Source organism: Nycticebus coucang, chromosome 10 (assembly GCF_027406575.1).
Source record: "Nycticebus coucang isolate mNycCou1 chromosome 10, mNycCou1.pri, whole genome shotgun sequence".
Classification (NCBI taxonomy): Eukaryota; Metazoa; Chordata; class Mammalia; order Primates; family Lorisidae; genus Nycticebus; species Nycticebus coucang.
Window position 1 is genome coordinate 46631739 of NC_069789.1, and position 21817 is coordinate 46653555.

The window sequence follows — 21817 nt, forward strand, 5'->3', positions numbered from 1 at the left end:
CCTCTCAGCCCCTTCCACTGCCCACCCCGTCCTCACGCTCGCTGGCTGGCTCACCCACCACGCAGGGCTCCTTCCCGGCCCGAGTGCGTGCTGTGGGACCCCTTGCCCTTGGGCGTCCTCCTGCCACCCCTCCCCGAGGTGTACGGAGAAGTGCCCCCATTGGCACCCCGAGACCGCTGGCGGGATAGGGGGCTGTAATGATGCTGAATTCCTCGGTCTACACCCGGGGAAGGGTTAAGGAGTCACCGCAACCCCCACCTCACCTCCAGGGGTGCTGGTCTTGGGCTGGGAGCTCTAATCAGCAGAATGTCCCAGACCCCCCAAAAAGCTGAGGAAATGCACTTGGAGCCAAGGTGAAGCCACCTAGGGACGCGGAGGAAATAGAGGAAAACCCGGTCAGGTTCTCTCAGGACAAGATCCCGCTTGCTGGGAACAGAAGTTGCTAAGTGTGGCAGGTGGGAGACCTCCACTCCCAGCCTGAACTTGACGCTCACCACCCCCACCCGGCTCCCAACCAGGACCCCAGTTTAACAGGTACCAGACCCCGCCCCAACTCGGAGACCTGGGCACCTGGACAGCAGAGCCGGTGGCGACGGGGGTGCGGGAACTGAACCGCTGAGGTGGGGAAGAAATGGAGATTAGATGCTATGGTTTTAATAGGCGAATCCTCACACAACATACGTAATGTAGCGGAACTTGAATAGCTTGTAAACTCTCTCTTCCTTCCCACTTTCTTGGAGGGAATCCCCTCCTGACCTCCACCCTCCTACCTCCACCGCTGTGCGCCAGAGTTTATCTTCCCTAACTGCTCCTCTACCAGATTGGAGTATTTTCCCTGTTACAAGGAGAACTTTCAAGTGAAAGCTATAGATAGATATGACTGTAGGAAAAAAACCTTCTGAACCATTTGTAAGATTCCGTCAATGGTAAAAATGCCAAGTTATTTTATTAGATTCCAGAATAGATTCAGCAACTCTTTCCCCATTTAAAAAAAAAAAAATCTTTCTAATATCTTTCCTGCTAGAATTTAAACACGTTTTTCTCAACTTCTGCTCTCAAAGGGAGTATAATTGGATGTCCTTTCTAAAATGTGAGTCTGATCTTGCTCACTGAATTAAAACCCTTGCAAGGTCTCTGGGTCACTGATGTATTTCCTGATGCCGCTTCTGTTTTTCACTCCAGGCCTTCCAGGTTCTGTCACCTTCCCTTGTACTCCCCCCAACTCTCTGTGAGACTAAGGCATTGTCTCAGTAGGGTTCTCTAGAGCAGTGGTTCTCAGCCTTTCTAATGCCTCCTAATGCAGCGACCCCTTAATACACTTCCTCATGTTGTGGCGACCCCCAACCATAAAATTATTTTCATTGCTACTTCATAACTGTAATTTTGCTACTGTTATGAATCGTAATGTTAACATCTGATATGCAGGATGTATTTTCATTGTTACAAAGGGGTCGCAACCCACAGGTTGAAAACCACTGCTCTAGAGAAACAGAATACATGCACACACGTTGTGTGTTTGTTTGTGTGTGTGTGTACAAAAGGTTTATTTTATGGGTTTGGTTCACATGATGATGGGGGCTGGCAGGTCCCTCTGAAATCTACAGAGCAGCTCTGGCAGGCTGGAAACTCAGTAAGAGCTGGTTCCTAGTGCTGAAGTCTTGAAGCAGAATGTCTTCTTTTCCAGGAAATAAGTCAATATCTATCTCTCTCCCTCTCTCTCTCTCTGGATTGGATAAGGCCCACATCAACTGATTATACGTATTAACCACATCTACAGAATACCTTTATGGCAACACTTCAATTCTAGATTAATGTTTGATTAAATAACTGGGTAGCCAGGCCTGGTAGCACCTATAGTCCCAGCTACTCAGGAGGCTGAGTGGAGAGGATCACGTGGGCCCAGGAGTTAGAGGTTAAAGTGAGCCATGCTCATGTCACTGCACTCCAGCCTGGCTAACTTGAGCGAGACCCTATCTCTATAAATAAACAAATAAATAAATACTACAGCCTCGCCAACACAAACCTAACCACCACAGTTACTATCCTTTAGATTTCCATTCTGTCTAGATGTCTTCCTGGAATCTCGGCTATTCAGGTGTTTTACCATTTGCTTCCCAGGTCAAGCAGAACTCCTTATATCTCTGCAGTTGTCACATTATGCTGTGCTTCTTTAAAGAAGAACGTGAGGTCACCAAGAACATAAACCTTGTGTCTCCCATTGTCATTTACCCATCCTCTCTCCAGCTATTGGAACCAGGGTAGGTTACCTGTATAGGAAATGGGGTGAACTCATTACCTTCAAAATCATTTGCTATCTTATCGCATGACTTTTTTGTTCTTCAGATGAAATGATCCAATTTTTTTTTTTTTTTTTTTTGAGCAGAGTCTCACTCTGTCACCTTGAGTAGCGGGAGTGCCAGAGTGCCCTGGCATCTTAGCTCACAGTAACCTCAAACTCTTGGGCTCAAGCGATCCTCTCGCCTTAGCCTCCTGAGTAGCTGGGACTACAGACATGCACCATCACACTCAGGTAATTTTTTTCCATTTTTAGAAGAGATGGCGTCTCACTCTTCCTCAGGCTGGTCTTGAACCCTTCAGCTCCAGAGATCCACCCACCTCAGCCTCCCAGAAAGCTACACTTACAGGCTCATGAACCCCTGCTCCCAGCCATATCTCAAACTTTTTTGAGTATTCTTTTTACTTTTCCCATTTTGTTCAAAAACTTTGTGATTTTTTTTTCCACCCTGAGTTTTCTGCAAATTTAATCACACTTTGCCTAACTTCAATATGCCTGTTTGTACACTATATGCTTGTACAATGCTTCCCCTTACCTGGGCTCCCAAGACTTAGGTCTGATGACCAATCCCAGTGCTGGGGTGTCATGTCCTCCCTCTTCCCTATCAATTCATATGTACTCTATGATCCCTTTTATATTATTCTAACATTAGGCATCACATATATATAGCATGCTTGAGGGGTTGGGGAGAGTAACATACCTCACACAGAAGTTAAAATACAGCAGAAAGGAACAATTCTAAACTGTCACATCTGCAGGAATCACTCCAACAAGTCAAAGGCTCAGCCTCACAAATCATTTGAAAGCACCAAGAAACCAGCTGGTCCCATCATTGACTCCCCTCACAGCCCCTCCCATATATTCCTACCCCTCTAAGAGCCTTACTTACTCATGGTATGTGAAATAAACAGAAAAAGGAAGCAGGCTAGCTTGTATAACATTGCAACTGGAGGAACAAGGAAATAGGGTGGTTTATCCTCTTTGATTTTATGCCTGCATCTCTCAATACACATAAATCCCATGGAAAGATAGAAAACAAAGTAGACTCTGTTTCTTTCATGCTTCAGGACTGCTCAACTTCTTTTTAGACCTTATTTTAAAGTCTAGGAAAACCTAAAATATATAATAAAAAGATGTAACTATACGGCCCCCATTCTGGGGCTTTCAGATCTGTTGTTCTGTTCCAACTAGCAGCATGAAATCTACAGGACTTCGCTTTTATGTTTATTTTGCTTTTCGACCTTGGCCTATTCAAAATGTCATAGTGAAAATAAAAATAAAAGTATGAGTATGCCACTATCTTTTCCCACAATTCCAATTATATCTGAGACTTGAGAGTCAGTGAGACTTCTGTGGGTATTCGGAACCATGTGAGGTAAAGGAAGTTACTTTATCTTTCTGGCATCAGTTTTCTAATCTGCAAAACAAGGATAATACACTGAACTTGCAAGATATTGTTGTAAGAACCAAAATGAGACATTATAGATGTGTTCAATATTGTAGGTTCCCAAAAGAATTTTATTCTCTCCTGTAACCTCATGATGAACTAGTGGACTCTTGCCCAGACAAGACCACCAACAGATTCCAACTGTATAATGGATTTTGCCACTTACTTAACATTCCAGCTAACAACAATTGCACAGACATAAGACATATTTACTCAGTGCTTACTAGGTACCAAGCAAGCTCTGTGGCTATCACAAGGTCACTACCTTCAGAAACTATACAGGCAGTATAAATTTTTAATTTTTTTTTTCATTGTTGCCGTTTGGCCAGGGTTGGGTTTGAACTCACCACCCTAGTATATGGGGCCAGCACCCTACTCACTGAGCCACAGGCACCACCTTTTTTTTTTTTTTTTTTGCAGTTTTTGGCCAGGACTGGGCTTGAACCCGCCACCTCCGGCATATGGGGCCAGCGCCTTATTCCTTTGAGCTACAGGTGCTTCCCCATACAGAATTTTAAGTTTATGTTTGTTTCATACAGGCAGTATTAAACAAATATAAACTTAAAAATTCTGACAAGCCATAGGTGCTGTGAGAGTATCTACTGCTAGAGATTCCAAGAAGGCCTATCTAAAGAAATGATATTGAAGTTGGGCCCTGGAGATGAGCAAGGGTAGAAAGGGAAAAGGGAATGTAAGGAAAGAGTTTCCCAACAAGAAGAGCTTGGGAGAAGACAGTGGCAGGAAGAAGTTGGGAAAATGGGAGAACTCAGACAGTGGGGGGTGGTGGTGGACAGTGATCAAGCTCGAGAATCAGGTAGACAGCAGGTCAGGTGGCACCGGGATTTTAATTAATGGGACTTGGATGAGTTTTCATCACGAAAGATATCTCATCAAATGCATTATTAAAAAATCCCTCTATTTACTGAGTGGAGAACAGGGGAAAAGTGACCTAAGAAGCAGGCATGTCCACAGCGAGTTTGGGCCTTACTGCTTTAACCCAGGTGAGAGACACTTGGTGATGTGGATGGGAGTGGAAGAGAGACAAGGAGATTGTGTGACTAGATCAAAAGGGCTCTGTCACGGAGGGGGGTGGTGTTGGAGAAGATGGGCATTTTCCTAGAAGTTCCAGCTGACCCTGGGAGAGAGAGCATTGTAGATAGTTGTTGGGTAAAGTGCCTGTCTGACGCAGTCTCTCCCAGGACACCCGTCTCCCACCTCCCAGCTGTTGTGTTTCCTGTGGGACTCATCCCTGACTGTGAGTAGAGTGTATGTCCTGGGTCTCAGGCAATGTAATCCTCATTTCTTAACTGGTTCAGGCAGGGGCCTGTGAAACATTTGGACAAAGTGACTTGAGCAAAGGTTTTTGGGGAAAGAAACTTTTAGTCTATACCCAATGACCTTGAACCTGAAAGCTTTGGAGACTCCTACGCTAAGAGGATAGGAGAAGCTACTGGAGAATTCCAATACAGAAAAAACAGATGGCAGGACCAGGTGAGGACATTTGATCAATCCCCTATTTCAAACCACACCTTCAGTCACACACATTTTTATTTTATAAGCCAGTTTGTGTTGAGATTTCTGACAATGGAAACATTGGAATGTAAGGAAGAGGAGAAAGTAAAAAATAATTTAGCTCTGTGGCGATGTATAAAGTTGACCTCCTAGGATTCATGACCTGTGTTTCCCCCTCTCCTTGAGTGTGGGCTGAATTTACTATAAATAGAATACAGCACAAGTGATAGGGTAACCGTTCAAGATCAGGCTTAAAAAAATTGTGATTTCTCTTATATGCTCTCTCTCTCTCTTAGATCTCTCCCCGTGCTAGAAGCCAGTTTCCCTGTTAGATGTCAACTCCATGGAGTGGCTCTCCTGTTTGAAAGTGATCTCCTGAGGCCTTCCAACTTCCAACAGTGAGTCTGAAAGCAGATCCTTCCCCAGCAGAGACCTGCGGTTACTATAGCCCCATACAAGCTTGTAGCCTTTTAAGAGATCCTAAGGCAGAACCATTCAAGAAAGCTGCCCCCAGATTTCTGAGCTGCAAAAACAGTGAGATCATAAATGAGTTTTGTTTTCAGCTGCTAAATTCTGGGGCAATTTGCTATGCAGCAAAAGATAACTAATGTTACTTATAAGAATCACATTCCAAGCAAATCTATAAAAAGTCAGACCTGAGCTATACAAATTATTTTAAGAAGACAGTTTTTCAGAGGCCAAAATTTATTCATTTGGAAGATTTCACAGCCCTAAAATTAGCCTGGAACAATCAGAAAGGAGTTGGACATCACAGAAAGAATGGAAAAAGCAGCTAAAGGATAAATGTTAGTGATGCCCATTAGAAGTGTTGTCTATAGCAGTAGGCTGTCTCCATTTACAACACCACTACATGTTTTTTGCCAATAAATATATTTATTTATTCGTTCACTTAACTAGTATCTATTAAGCACCTACTATCCACCAGATAGGCATTTTCCAGCACCTGGAGAGATATGGTATTAAAGAAGATACAGTACATCCTTGTCATCATGCAGTTAATGTATTAAGGAAAGAATGACACTAGTGAAATTATGTTTCAGGGAAACACCATTAATTTACCAAGAGGGCTTCAAATTAAAGTACCTTACCCTGAAATATAAAAATGTAAGAAAACTCATTTTTACCATAAAACTTGGCAAAATTCATTAAAATTAGCTGTTTCATTTTCTAAAAACACAATTCATCTAAAATATAAAACATTTAATGATATCTTTTTTGACAGCTTTATATATTTGCTTACTTTAAAGTAAATTTATACATGTAAAAATATGAAAAAGGATTTTTTTAATGTAAACAACCCTCTTTTTTTATAACGATAGTACCCAGTCCAATATTATTTTCTTGTAGTTTTGAAAATTCATGTAAGTGAAAAGACTTATTTTTTCCATATAAGCAATAGTGCTTGAATAAGTGTACATACAACTTATTTTAACTAGTTAAAATAAGCTAGTATTAATATCTAATTTTACCCAATGGAATAAGATATTGATTAAGGACGTTGTACAGGAAAGGAATCCTTTAAAATGGCACTCTGTTAGAAAAGAATGAATTCAGAAAACATTAGAATGTACTTGTTTTTCTGAGGGGAGACTCTGCAGCAGGACTCCATCCCCCTTCAAAGCTAGTGTCATAACCAACATTACTAGAAAATGTCACTTGACATGTTTAGACTTCAACATTTTCTACCTGTGGCATCACTGGTAAATCCTCCCACTGATAAGTAATTCATTAGGTAAGTTTTTTTTTTGCCAGTACTAAGCAAATCAATTTCATTAAATGTGATGCTTTTTGAAAAATCAGCCATAAATCCAGAGTGAACGAGAGCATTTTCAGTGTTTCTGGATGGCTTTCATCACCTAATGAATTTTGGGCACATCCAGTACTTTATTTAAAACGTACGTTTGTTGTGAACATTTGCCTGTCCAGTGTTTTGCCTTCACCCGAGACAACAAATTTTGACATCACTGAATGTGACTTTGTGAAAAGCAAACCAATCTGACTTCTCTTCAAAAGTGGATTCACAAGACATAAAGGCAATAAAAAAGCAAATAGAGAATGTGAATATTGGAAATCCCCAAAGGATATTTTTTAATGTCTTTTACAACCAAAGGGGTGACTTCCTCCCCCATATAGAGAGAGTCTAGCTTTCCCTTGTACCTTTGTTTGTTTATGATTAAATGAGCCCACCAGAAGCTTACCCAAGTCCACTTGCTAAATTTCTGAAAGAATTGAGATTAAAAATCCATACATTACAAATCTCAGGGCATATTTGTTCTAGAACAGTGTTTCTCAACCTTCCTAATGCCGCAGCCCTTTAACACAGTTCCTGTGAGTCGCAATCCACAGGTTGAGAACCGTTGTTCTAGAAAAAATAACCCCAAAATATAGAAGAAAGTGGCTTCTTGTGGAATTTCAAAATTTATTGGGGAATGGGGTCATATAATCTCTCCAAATTGTACAGAGTGACCAAATCAGGACTACACCACCATCTCCTACCCAGGGGGTCTTTCCCCCATAGTATCTTCTCCACTAATCTCCAGTCCATTTTCCATATTGTGGCCACGTGGAAGTTTTACAGATAAAATCTGATTATATTGAAGCCCTGATCAAAACTATGCCCTAGTTCCCGTTGCCTTCAGGATAATAGCAGGATGGCAAGGACATCCCAGGGCCCTGAATATCCTTGTCCTGTCAATAATAATGATAACAAGAACAGAAATAAAAACATTAGGTAACACTTACTAAAGACTGACTATGTCCATGCATTTCATTTACTATCTCATTTAATCTTGTACTCAGCCCTACTATGAAACTAATTTATATGAAACCCAATTATAACCTAAGAATATGGGGAAGGGAGAGACGGAGGGGAGGGGACGGGGGAGGATGGGTGGAGGGAGGGTGATTGGTGGGATCACACCTGCGGTGCATCTTACAAGGGTACATGTGAAACTTACTAAATGTAGAATGTAAATATCAACATAATAACTAAGAAAATGCCAGGAAGGCTATGTTAACCAGTGTGATGAAATATGTCTATAAAGCCAGTGTATGGTGCCCCATGATTGCATTAATGTACACAGCTATGATTTAATAATAAATAAATAAAAACGAAGAAGCTAGAGGCAAAAAAAAACCCATGTGAGGTAAATCTTAACTTCCCCCAAATAACACAATAAGTCAACACACACAGTTGTATAGAGCCACCTCACGAGGCGCCACAATTTATCATCTATGGCTCGGTCACCACATTCTTGAATATACTTCACTCCTCTCTCTTACCTTAGAGCCTCCATATGTGTCAGTTCTTCCAGCCTAGACTGTACCTGTCTCCTGTATTACTAGAAAATAACTTCTACTCATACTTCAGACCTTAGCTTAAACACATCTTCCTCAGAAAAGCCCCCCAGTCTCCAAAAGACTTCAGCCCACCCATCCTCACACAGGCTGTCATGACGCTCTGGGCTCCCCCTTCATTACCTTCACAATTATTATTAAGTACTTGTTCAGAGAGTTATTTAGTAGCTGCCTGTATTCGTTTCCTAGGGCTTCTGAAACAAAGTATCAGAAAGTTTGGCGGCTAAAAAATAGCAGAAATTTATGGTCTCACTGGACAAGGCTAAAAGTCAGAAATCCAGGCGTATACAGGACCCCTCTCCTCTGACAGCTCCAGGGAAGAATCCTCCCTCGCTTCTCTCAGCTTCTGGTGTTTGCTAACCATCCTCAATCCCTTTAGATTGTCTTTGCCCCATGTGTCTTTCCATCATTTTTCTCTTGTATGTGTCTGGCTCTGTGTCTAAATTCCCTTCCCTCCCTTTTTAAAGACACCAACCATTTTGGATTAGAGCCTAATCAAAGGAATTCTCTTTATTACCTCTGTGAAAACTCTAGTTCCCGGTAAGGTCACATTTTGAAGTATTGGAGTTAAGAATTAAACGTATCTTTTTCTTATTTATTGGGAGGGCATAGAATTCAACTCATAACTTTGCCTATGTGACTAAAACAAGTTCCAAGAAAGAAAAAGTTTTGCCATCTTATTCCTCAGCACAATATTTTACACACAAAACCATTTTACACAAAGTTATTATTCATTAAATGAATGAAAGCCCATCTTTGATAGATGTTGCTGAAAGAACTCTGCAGTTAATCAGGACTCAGAATCTCAATGCAGGCCCTATTAGCTTTTCACCAGGCAGGTAAAATGCCTGTGTGAAGTGGGTCCAGGGAACTGGAGAAAACATTTCAGCCACATTTCATTGATTACTGCATGAGAGAATGAACACAATAGATCCAGTGTGTTAGACATTCTAACTTTTGAAGAGAAGCTTGATATTTAAATAGTTTTAGAAGAAGTTTTCCAATTTTAAAGTGGGGCAACTGATTCCATTGTTAAAAATAAACAATGGTAATGACATATGTCTGCAGGCTCAACATGGCCTTGAGGCCACCTAATTGTTGCTTCTGTGTTAAAGTAATATGAGGTGCCCTGTGTGATCCAATCCACAGTAAAATGCAACTGTTCCATTCACTGGTCTACAGTAAGTGTTAAAATAACATCTCACTTCAATAGAAGTCAGGCAGGGCCGGCACTAAGGAGGTACTCTACTCAGGTATAAAATGTAGAGTGCCAAGAAACACCGTAATCAATATAAATAATACTTTAATACAGTATTTAATGCAAAAACAGTCTATAATGAACAGAAGATTACAAAGACAGGATCTGACCTGGCCCATGCACAAGTCGGCCTCCCTTGCCTCCCCTGATCTTTGCCCGCTTGTCTGTTTCTTGGATACTCAGTCTCCAGGCTAGGTCACCATCTATGGAATCTATCTTCTATCGCATCAGTTCCCCTTTTCTGGGGCAACTGCACAGGCACCCAAATTTTATGTCCAAATATGCATCGCACTGCAAATCTGATGAAGTGATTTAGGCTCCCTGAAGATTCTCCAGCTCATCTGCCTCCTCCGAAAGAATGAGTCATTTATTTTCCTACAAAATGGCGCTGCTTGCTTCTGATGGAATTGCCTTCCTTGTACATTTCTCCCAGGATTCTGCTTACTACATGCTTTCTTCTGTCACACTGCTAGAAGCTTCAGATGGAGACCTGTTTCCAGCCCTACAGCCTGCAGCCGAACAGATGCAAGTTAGATACTGTGGAATGCCCTGCTGTTGATTCCTCTCTCAGCTTGGAAATCACATCTTATGTGTTTTAAGGCTCGCTATTAGAAAGGGCACTTCTGACCTTTCCTAAGCAGCCTTATAGAATATAGACTTCCTCACCTATCATCCCTGCGAACCTCTCCAATGAGATAATGTGTGTGATTAGGTAATAACTGGGGGCACAGTGTTGATTCAGGGCTGTCACAAGCTTCTCTCAATCTTCAGAATCACAGACATGTCAACATCACACCAGAACTAACATAGCCAGTTATCCAAATATATTTATGGAGTGTCAAAACACCCATTGGGAAAAAAAATTGGAACTAGTGTAGAAACTTCAATAAATACTTTCGAATCTTGGTATCTGTAGTCTGGATAAGAACAAGATATGATGAGAAAAGTTAAGCTTGGCCTCGAGTTTCTGTGAAATTTGTTTCTTCATAGATTAGAAGATTAAACACAATTAGAAATTTCTAATTAGATCAATAATTAATTATATTAATTTGATTTGCTCAGGACAATTGCCTAATACATTCTGAATACACTCCTGTGTGAGACCTTCTCTGTTCTTTACCTTGATAAATTTGATTGCAATTCTCTGTGTATCTTGATGAACACGCATAACATCTTTCACACTGGTGTCCATTTGTTTGTATGTCTGTTTCCGCTGCCAGACTAAAAGCTATTGGGGCAGCTATGGGTAAGCATCTCATCTGAATTTTTTTTTTTTTTTTCATTTATTAGCCCACATGGTAGGTATTCAAATACTTGTTGAATGAGTGTGAAGAAACCACCATTGCCCAACACACACAAAATCACCAGATCTTACGGCCCCCACTGAAGGATTTTATCAAAACCATGACATTACCATCAAAAAGCATTTAATTAACATCAAGGTACTTTGGGTACATTGAAAGTCATTATTTCTTCCACACCCTTCCTTATCCCAGGCAGTTCTGTGAACATGTAAATTCACAAGACAGTCGGCATGGTCTGCTGACAAAGATTCTGAGCTGCCCAGATAGGAATCCAGGCCCAGCCATTTGCTAGCTGTGTCTAGGTTTCCTCAGCTGTGAAATGGGGATGAAGACTACATTAATTTCAACTAGTTAATGAGATTTACAAGACTTAATACCTGAAAAAGTGTTTAGGTTACTGCCTGGAACATGGTAAGAACTCAGTAAATCTTAGTCACTATTAATACTTTCATTGCACTGACCCAGGGAAAGAAGGAAGGACAAGGGGTCTGAGATAAATGAAAACAAACAAACAAAAAAGACCAATTATCTTCTGGGATTTGGCCCAGCAAACATCTGGAAGCTGGATTTTAGGAATTGAATGAGCAAATTGTGATTCAGGAAGTAATGCCATAATATAGGTTGCAAAAGAGGGAGTCAAATGAAGAAAGAAGAGGACTCTGCCACTCAGGGGGCCCCTTCATACTCCCTGCCGTGGGAGAAATCCTTACTAGGAGGTGGTCCACAAAGGGGAGACGGGTGAGAACCAGTTAGGTTAGACGGGAGGCAGAAGGGCGTTCATGAGACTGTAGTAGGTGCCCAGACACAGACCTCTGAGTCTCTCCTCATGGTTACAGGTGTGAGGATGTCACTTTCTTTATCATGCACATACTTAGATTTCCCTGACTTCATGTGGGCTCTTCCTATCTCAAATTGTCCCTTAAAATTTGTTTATTTTATTTTCCATCTCCTTAACAACCATAATTGCTTTACATACTTCTGGGTTTGCTTGATTTCATTTTTTGGCTTTTATGGGTATCAATGATATTTTCTGGACAAGATAAAACTCTTCCACGAACAGGGTTTTGGTTAAAGTAAAACTTTTGAAACCCCAACTAGCCTGTTGCTAAAAGGAATGAAGTATGCAAATAACCAATCGGGGCTCCTGCAAGGGAGTTTTCTATTAAGCCAACAGGTGTAGTCTGCATTTACTACTGGGACCCATTTATTGTACCCATAACCTCTTTGCAGATTTATCAAGGATGTCTCTTTCCTCTATCATTCCAGTATCACATTATGCTCATTTTAATTAAAACCAAGATGTCAAATATTTACTGTTCTATTTTTAATGATTGCTGGTGAAAATCTGTTAGCCACCATGTATCGCTATTAATAGAAAAAATTGTCCTTCCCACCCACCCCCATATTTTGTGTCTACAACTACAATGGATTGCTAAGTTTTATGATGGTTTTTCTTTGGATGAAAACTGGGTGAAAAAAAACTTGTTTATTGTTTTCCATTGAGATTTTCTCAAGAAGGAGAGGCAATAAATAAAGACTGGGAAAGAACTTCATAGAGACATCTCCTATGGTACATCATATTGATTTTTACATGGGAGTATTTTCTAGTTGTATTTTGAAGACCTTTCTATGAGACTACTTTGTTTGTAAGTAAAGTATTAAATATGAAGGTAAATTTATTTTTAATTCAACAAGTATGAGACTTTTTACTATTTATCTGACCTAGATTTCCTAGAACTTTTCTAGGAAAGATTCATCATAGAGTCAATTGTTGTATTTGGAAACCATTGCATATAACATGGTTGTGATTATCACATATTATTATTGAGGACATCTCGTACATCCCTCTTCCCTCTTGACAATACGGTCATTCATGTACGGTGCCCGTCACCCTCAAATTTGTGTCCTCAATGACTAACAAGTATTAGATTCTTAAACTAGTCAGCAGCCTCAGAGAATTTTTAAAAAATGTTTATGAACTTTGTAATTTTTATTGATACTAAATAATTGTATATATCTAGGGGGTTCTTATGTTATTTTGATACATAAATTTTGTACATTTTTAATTGTTACATATTTCAAAATTCAGAAAAGAACCAAAAATAGCATAATACTGAATTTCAGAAGTAGTAACATTTGCTGGATTTGTTTAGGATAGCTTTTCTCCTATTTTGTCACTGGAGTTGGATTCATCCTTCTCATAAGTGTCAGTGTATTTTTCTGATTTATATATGTAGTCACAAAAAAATTACTATTTTAAAATTTACATAAATTGTATCCTATTATATGAATTCTCTTCGCCTTGCTTTTTTTCCTTGAAAATTTGTAGTATAGAGCCATTTATGTTGACACATGCAGAGGTTCTTCTGAATGATACATTTTCCATGATCAGATTTAAAGTAAAAATATTTATTCTTTAAAATCCACTACTTAGCCTGGAGTTATATAAATAAAAGAAGAATCCTTAAATATGAGGCAAAGAGTCTTTTATACACCTTTCATACTGTCAAACCACCTTGTCAGCCTCTCTGCAATCGATTATTGTATCAAAGCAAAAAACCTAAGTTTAGAGTTAGGGATCAGAAATTACATGGGAGTATTGAACCATGCACCCTGGCTCAAAGATGCATGTCCAAAACAGTCCAGCAGCCACCAAATTCACACTCAGTTTTGAGCATTGGCAAGGAATGGAAGTGGGATTTTCTATTTTCAAATTTTGGAAGACACATCTTTCCTTCCTTTCCTCCAAATTTTTCTTCCAAAGGCATATATAACTTGTTAATAACCAGACCAACTTAGTGAATTGGCTGCTCATGCAGGGTGTCCAAATATTGTCATTGAATAAAAATGTACAGTTTGGGTAAAAACAAAGCAGTGACTTAGAAAGAAAGACTTGCTAGTTAATTCCATGAACATGCTCCTAAAATCAGTTGCTCAGACAAAATGCCTTTTACCGTCCGACTCCTGGGCAACTAATGCTCATTTAGCGTGAAACTGAATTTAAACAGTCAGAATTTACCTTTACTCAGTAGCCAGATGACCACCACCAAAGAAAGAACTTTGTTTTTGAGGTCCTTAATTTTCCAACAAATATATTTCATATCTTTCAATTTATACATTTGATGCTTAATCCCATTTTTTACCTTTTATGCCCTTTTTTCCCCTGAAAACATGGACAAGGCTAAAAAAACAATAACAACTTTTTTGGAGAAATTTCTAGAGTAGGTACATTTGTCTGCAACTTTTAGTTCATAGGTGCACATATTTGGAGACACTTACGTACAAAATCCCAACTCTGAAAATAGATAAATAGATGACGCTGTCTTTATAAGAAGATCAATCTCAGGAATTTTACAAATTAGGAGCATGCCTAAAAATATTGTTTCCTTTTTCAAAGTTCAGTTTGAAGAAATGTAACAAAAAAAAAAAAAAAACTTGCTTAAAGTATTTAGATAAGTCCGTATAGGTAAGAAAGTAGTCTTGTTTATATAGTGTCTATTTTCCCAACTTAAGCAGTACATTGAAACACTTAAGAGTTTAAATACTGGATTACCTTTCATTTCTAAAGATTCCACAAATCTAATGCCAACCTTATCTGTTGACAAGACATAGCTAATATTTAAACACTTCATCGTAGCACAGTGACATCTCATAAACACAAAATAAAGAGGGTAGGGAGGAAGAGGAAGGTGACATTTAATGTTTGAAACTGCAAAGGAATTTAAGTACAAATAATATAATTACAAGAGATGGCCTGGACACTTGAATATTAAACAACTCTGCTCTCATTGAAGTTTGGCCTTGAGGTTTAAGGAAAACAGGTGGCTTCTGTTTCTCGGCTCTCTGCAGAACGTATACTGAAATGGCATCGTCCTCTTCTTCCCTGATCCGGGTTCCAGCTCTACCTCTACCAAGAAGTGGTTTTCTACATTACTTGTGTCCCTTCACAGAGCAGCTTCATGTCCTACTAGTGAGCTCCCTAGAAAATGCTGGGCAAGTGCAAGCTTGTTGGAATCACCCAAGGATTCTGCAGCCTCATCACCAAGATGGTGCAGTCAAACGTTCTGTGTCTAGGGCTTACACAGTTTCTGAATTTTCTAAACTACATGAGATCACTAGTTTCCTTTGATTGGATCCATATTAATCAATCTCAATATCACTCTCCTCTCTCTCTCTCTCCCCTCCCCAAAGCAGTTATCCCTAGTTCCAAAATGATTTAAAAATGCAAAACTGACACACATTTGTGTCAATTATAAAGATATTTCAGATGTTTCAAGTAAGTGTTTTATCTTGAACGATTCATGTGGGATCTCATTTCTCTACTTCTTTTTGCACAACTACATGTGAATCTACTTAGCTTACTTCAATTACAACCATAAGGGTTAAAAACCCAGATAGATGGATAGATAGAGAGATCATTTTTCCCTCTGTCTTGTCACAAACACACACCTATACACACATCATGTTACTTTTCATACTTGAGAACTCTACTCAAGGAAATTCATCAAACCTTCCCAGACATACTCTATCTATATATATGCCTCTTGCTCCTCTGACTTTTGCAAATCCAGCCAGCGATTCAATTTTAGTTTTCCTTCAAAAACATTGTGACAGGGGAATCTTTCTAGTGGCTCTGTTTCTTTGGGTTCTTTCTCCATTCATATCTTATGCCTCAGGCTCTAATGCATCCCAGGACTTTCAGTTATGACATTCCATTAAAGAAAAGAAGGCTTGTATACTAGGCATTACACAATCCCCTCTCCCGTCTTGCCAATCAGAAATGACCTGTCCTGCATGCTCTTCATTTAGAGGATTCTATGTGAGGGAGAACTCGGCAGCATAATACTGTATGTTAATCTATGATGGTTGTTTCTTTCACACAGCATAGCAGGCCTTCTGTGTATAATTTAATGGTATTATTATAAACCAATTACTCTCTGAAGAGGCAGGGAAAAGTAGCTTTCCTGTACTCATGATAGGTTGGGTAGAAGATCCAAAATGCAAACATGGGTGAAGATGTGGACAGGAACAAATTGAACGAGACACACCTGCTATGTCATCATTTGCTCCCGGATGCAGCAGCAGACAGGTGCCCCTGTCTCTGCCGTATCTATTTCTAACGTCCCCTCCCTGCAAAGGTCAGGCTGAAGCTCTGACAGTAGGCCAACCCTGCCTTCCCACACACTTCAGAATATAATTTAAGCCACTAGAAAGAAACAGAAGGCTCTTGAATTGCATGTTTCTTTAGCTTCATATTCTACCTTGTTACCACAAGACCCTGGTCCTCCACACAGGCCAAGTTCTCCCTCACTTCATGTCTTTAACGTAAATTCTTCTCGCTCCTTGACCCACATCCACTGGTGGACTTACACCCAACTTTCAAAATTCTTTACAAGTGAAGCAAGACCTTCCCTTCTCATTCCTTTGCTCAGACCTTTCTAGACTCCTCCTTCTTGACTTGATTTCATCATCTTTTCATTTTTATCACATTCAGGGCTATGTACTCCTTGTTTTTCTGGAGCATTCATCCTCCTTTCACATCAAGGTCTGTATCTTTCAATTCTTGTATCCTAAAATTTCTGACCAACACCCAACACTGAGTTGGTGTTGTAATAAACATTCGAAGAGTGAATAAATGAGTTTGGATCAGTAGATATTGTTTTAAGTGCATCCCACCTACATGTAAATAAATACCCAATGTCATAGAATGGCTAAGGTACTAGCCACATAATTTAGCTGATCACAGTCCTTGTTCATATCTGAAATGGTTTAAACTGATCCAAAGTGGTACATTGGGGGAAAAAAAGGTAGCTGTTCAAACCAATACCAACTGCCTTTGTTTGCTGCCCAACTCTCATCTCTTCTCTTTAATTTAAAGCCCAGACTCTTATCTGTGTCTTTATTCCCTTTATTAATGTTTTTATTACTTGAGAGTAATTTTTGGCTTTTCGAACAGGCTTAGACAATTAACTCTCTTAGACAATTAAGAGACTTGTGCAGTATTTAATGAAAGCCATGTATTGGCGAGAGCAAAAACGAGAGTGTTAGACTATAAACCTAATATTGTGTTGAAGGTTATTAGCATCTGGTATGATGTAAAATTACTTCAAACTGTTTTATAATTTATTGCTAATTTTTAGAGTTTAAAGTTAGTGTTTAACTCATCTATCACTCCAAGATGATTTCCTTTTAGAAATAAAACAAATGAAGTCCACTAATAAGGCCTTCCTTACCCAACACACCTGTAGACTATTTCCTAAATAATTTGCTCCTTAAGAACAGCCTCAGCTGTGCTATTTCACACTTACCCTCAATATTTAAAACTAATTACAAGGCCAACCATATTTTATTCAATACAAATTTTTTTTAAGAAATTCACTTCCCTTTTAAATTCATTTAATATCCAAACCAACTCTTAAAGTACTTTTATATGAAGGTCCAACAATTAGTACCAGTGGAGTGATTAACTTGTAATCTACAAGCCTATTTGTATGTTTGACAGAATATTGTCATTTTTTTAAAGCTTCATGAATGATTTTTCAATCAAAAAATCCCACACCAGTAAAGCAATCAAAATACTTGTTCTATGTTTGGAGATTTGTTTTCAACTTTTAGACACATAAACATGTAATAATCTTATTTCTGAGCCTCCCCACACACAAAAAAAGTCTCCCCAAATAAAGATCTTTTAGCAGAGACAATAAAACTCAAATTGGAAAAATGAGCTACGTGAATATGGGAAAAACTCACATTTGTAACTATTTTCAAAGCTTAAAAGATTCCAAATCTCATTCTTTTTTACATAGAAGCTGAAAGCAGATGCTTGAAAACACTTTGGAAATAAGCAAAGTCCATATTGCTTGACGTTCTACTAGATGGCAATGATACATCATTAATATTACATTTTCATTCTTATATAAGCTAGTTAACATGTTACAATTATTGACTTTACTGGGTAATTTACATTATGTTTGACATATGAACAAAATTATTTCTAACAGAAAAAAATCTTCTAATAAGTTTATCTCCATCATTAGAGCCAGGGTCAAAAAATTATAATATACAGAGGGTACCAAAAAAATTATGCATATTTTAAGAAAGAAAAAACTGTATTTTAATTATAATACTCAATATACTCTGATATCAAAAGATGAATACAAGTCACACTGAGCACCTCTTGTAATTGCAAAGTCAAATGTGACTTGAGTATTACAAATTTATTACAATATTTTTCCTTTCTTAAAATATCTATACATTTTTTGGCACCCTCTGCATGTGCACTGTATATCATAGGCACATTAAAAACTATACTGAAGGTGTATATTTCTATTCATATACAGTATGTGATCCAAATTTTCCTAATATCCATGTGTTCTATAATCAGAAAACTTGTTTAGAAATTTTAAAAATGTATAGTTTTCTAGTTGCACATATATTCTTAAATTTAATGTTTAGCTCAAAAAATTAAATGTGTTTCTAAATTAATTCTTTCATATTTTTATGAAAATAATGATGAACTTCAGAAATCAGAGTTCTGTGCTAATATTAGTAGTCTCATATTTTCTAGAGAAGGTAATTGTATTGGGTCAACTCTCAAGGCATTGGAACAAGAGAGGAGTTTCAGTTCAACATTATAGAATAGCTTACAAAAGACTCACAGTATCTTCAGATATATAGATAAATATAGATTCATTTTTATTTTTCTAAAGCTTCTCAGATCTTCAAAGCTTTTGCCTCCTACATGGCATGGTAAATTCCTTAGGAAGAAATTGGATCCAATTAAGTTTTAAAAAGCATTTGAGTGAATGATTTATACGAGGCACCTGGGGGTTACCCAGTCCTTCAGGGATATTTCCACTCGCCTTCAGTCTCTTCTCTTGATCCTTTCAAATATGGTGTCTAGTGTATGGGAAAATGTTTACATTCTCTCTTGGTAAGGTGAGGAAGGAGGCAACTGGTCCTGGCCACTCCGTTTTTGTGTGTTAGCTAATGCCTTTGAAATGCTCCCAGCTCGATCTCTCCCATCCCACCGTCATCAGCTCCAGACCCTTCTGGGTCTGTATACTTAGAGTGTCTTTTTCTCCAATTAGTTGTGGCCCAGGTTCTGCCTGCTCCCTCGGCCTCCTCTTGGCTCTGCCCGGCTGGAACTGCGGACTTTCTGCCAAGTCTGTGGGTCCCAGGGAAGGGCTGCAGGCTGCTCTCACTTCAGAGCCCAACCCACAGAGACACCGAAGCAGGATTTCTCCTGCGATGTGGACACTTCGTCCATCTGGCCATGCAGTGTACCCTGCTGGCTGTTTTGGAAGGGGTCCTCAAACTGCGGCCCGCGGGCCACATGAGGCGGTGTGATTGTATTTGTTCCCGTTTTGGTTTTTTACTTCAAAATAAGATATGTGCAGTGTGCATAGGAATTTGTTCATAGTTTTGTTTTGTTTTTTTATAGTCCGGTCCTCCAATGGTCTGAGAGACAGTGAACTGGCCCCCTGTTTAAAAAGTTTGAGGACCCCTGAAGCCCACCCCTGCACATTCCCCAGCTCCTCCTTACAGGAAGATTTCCTCAACAAAGGGAGCAGACACCCGAGGACAGGTGCTGTGGGTGATCTCCAGGCTTGTGTAACATTCACCTCTGCAGACACCTGAGGACAGGTGTTGTGAGTGGTCCCCAGCTTGTGTAACACGCACCTCTGCAACTCTGCAGTTCAGACCAAAGAAGGGAAGAGGATGTGTTTCTGACTCTCCCATATCTTTTTTCTTTCTTTCCTGTGTCTAGGACTAGATTAAACGGACTTTTCTTTTACTTCTGCTCCTTGTCTATCACAGATTGCACCTAAATAAGATGTTGTGATTTAGTTTGGCCAGGCCTGGCATTTTGAACTATTCAATGGGAGCTGTTAGAAATTTAGAAAATCATTTCTCTTTCAACAGTCTCCCTGTCTTTTAAAGCCATTGATTGGCTGCAAGGTTCTGTTTTAAAAGTCATAATATAAATGATGTAATTTTTTCTTTCCCTAATGCTTTAACCCTAACTTCACCCCAGAGCAGATGGATGCCTTAAACTGAGCTGGGATAATTGCATATTGAATCATTAATGTTTTTCTCTGCATAGTATTTCATGTTACTTTTATTATCATTGACTTAGAAAATTTTACTTATTATTAATTTACCAAATTAGGGCAGTATTGGAAAGCTTTCAGACTTATTGGCTTGAACGGAATGCTAATAACCTATAAAGAATGTCAAACATTGGCAAGGATTTTGTATTCAGAGGATGAATCATTAATTCAGTAGCATTCACCAAAATATTTATTGGGTTCATATTATATTCTGGATCCATCTCTTGGCACGGGAGAAAGATTTGGAGAATAAGATGTGCGAGGCCTCTGCTCTCCTGTAGCTAAACTCTAGGAACAGGGAGACACACATGCATACATATGCCTGCATATCCAGAAAAACCAGAAGTGTGAAGACCCCATGTAAAGAAGTGAAATTCTGTACTGTGATCCACAAGATTGGATGCATTTTTCATAGAGTAGTAATTTAAAGCCCCTCGGACTTTTAAGCTAAAATCAGAATGACAAGCCAGAATCTGACTATGAAGACAAGAAAGAAAAGAAACGGCCATTCAAAAGGCCCTGAAGGGGAAAAAACAAAACTTGACAAGTTCAAGAACATAGAGAAAAACATCTTGAGTATGGCTTGAGGGTAAATTGTGGGCAAAAAGTACAATAAAATTGGAAAGATCCGGGGGGCAAATATGTCGGGTTTTGTGAACAAGAAGAAAGGGTTTAGATTTTATACGTGGTGCAAAGTACGGCCAGCGGAGAGGCTTAATGTTGGGGGAGTGGACTTTATCCTTGGAGAAAGATTGAAGGGGATAAAAATGGAAACAAATGTCACTATGGAAATCTTTGTGATCGTAAGATAGCAGTAGGGAGAGAAAGCAGGTGAATGTAGTGCATGCTTTGGAAGTAAATTTTCGGGACTTATTAATGGGTGAGAAAGTAGAATTAGGAATAATCTCTTTACTTTTGATCTTCTCTGAAAAGATATACAAAATAGGATAAGCATATATCCATCTCCCATCGGCTTTACTAATGGTCCTGGATTCTGTCTCCAATTCAGTTTTCAGCTCCTGCTACCAAGACTCAAGAGCACGATGCACTTCATCTCTCCAAAAGGATAAAAACAGGGGGAGCACATGTCACAAACAAGAGGAGTGTGTACCTCTGCCAACCCATCAAGAGATAAATGGCAAACACCTGAGGATGGGCAGGGCCATGGGAATGAGAACGAGACGGTGTCCTTTGGAGGGGGCTGGTGGCAAAGCTTCAGTGAAGCCCCCCTGATGTTCAAAAACAAATCTCTCTTCTGTGTCCCCATTTTCTCTTTTCTTTCCTCATGTTCTACTTCCCCACCTCTTACTCCCTGCTTCTTCATCTGTGCATTTTTCTTATTCCTGAAATCCTTCTAATTTTGTCCCACATCACCATCATCTTATGATTAGCATGACCCAGCATCATTGCTGCTATTATTTATTGAGTACTAAACCAGCACATATCTACTGTCTGAATTATTTCTCCCAACCTCCCTCTGAGGCAGATATGATGAGCCCTCTTGAGAGG

The 21817-nt window shown here is 39.3% G+C and overlaps 1 protein-coding gene across 1 annotated transcript in view; it reads right to left on the bottom strand.

Moving 5' to 3' along the window:
• The window catches only part of KCNK2 (potassium two pore domain channel subfamily K member 2), a 240850-nt gene that overhangs the window by 149700 nt on the left and 69333 nt on the right, over positions 1–21817 (bottom strand). The gene's annotated exons all lie outside the window — the stretch shown is intronic.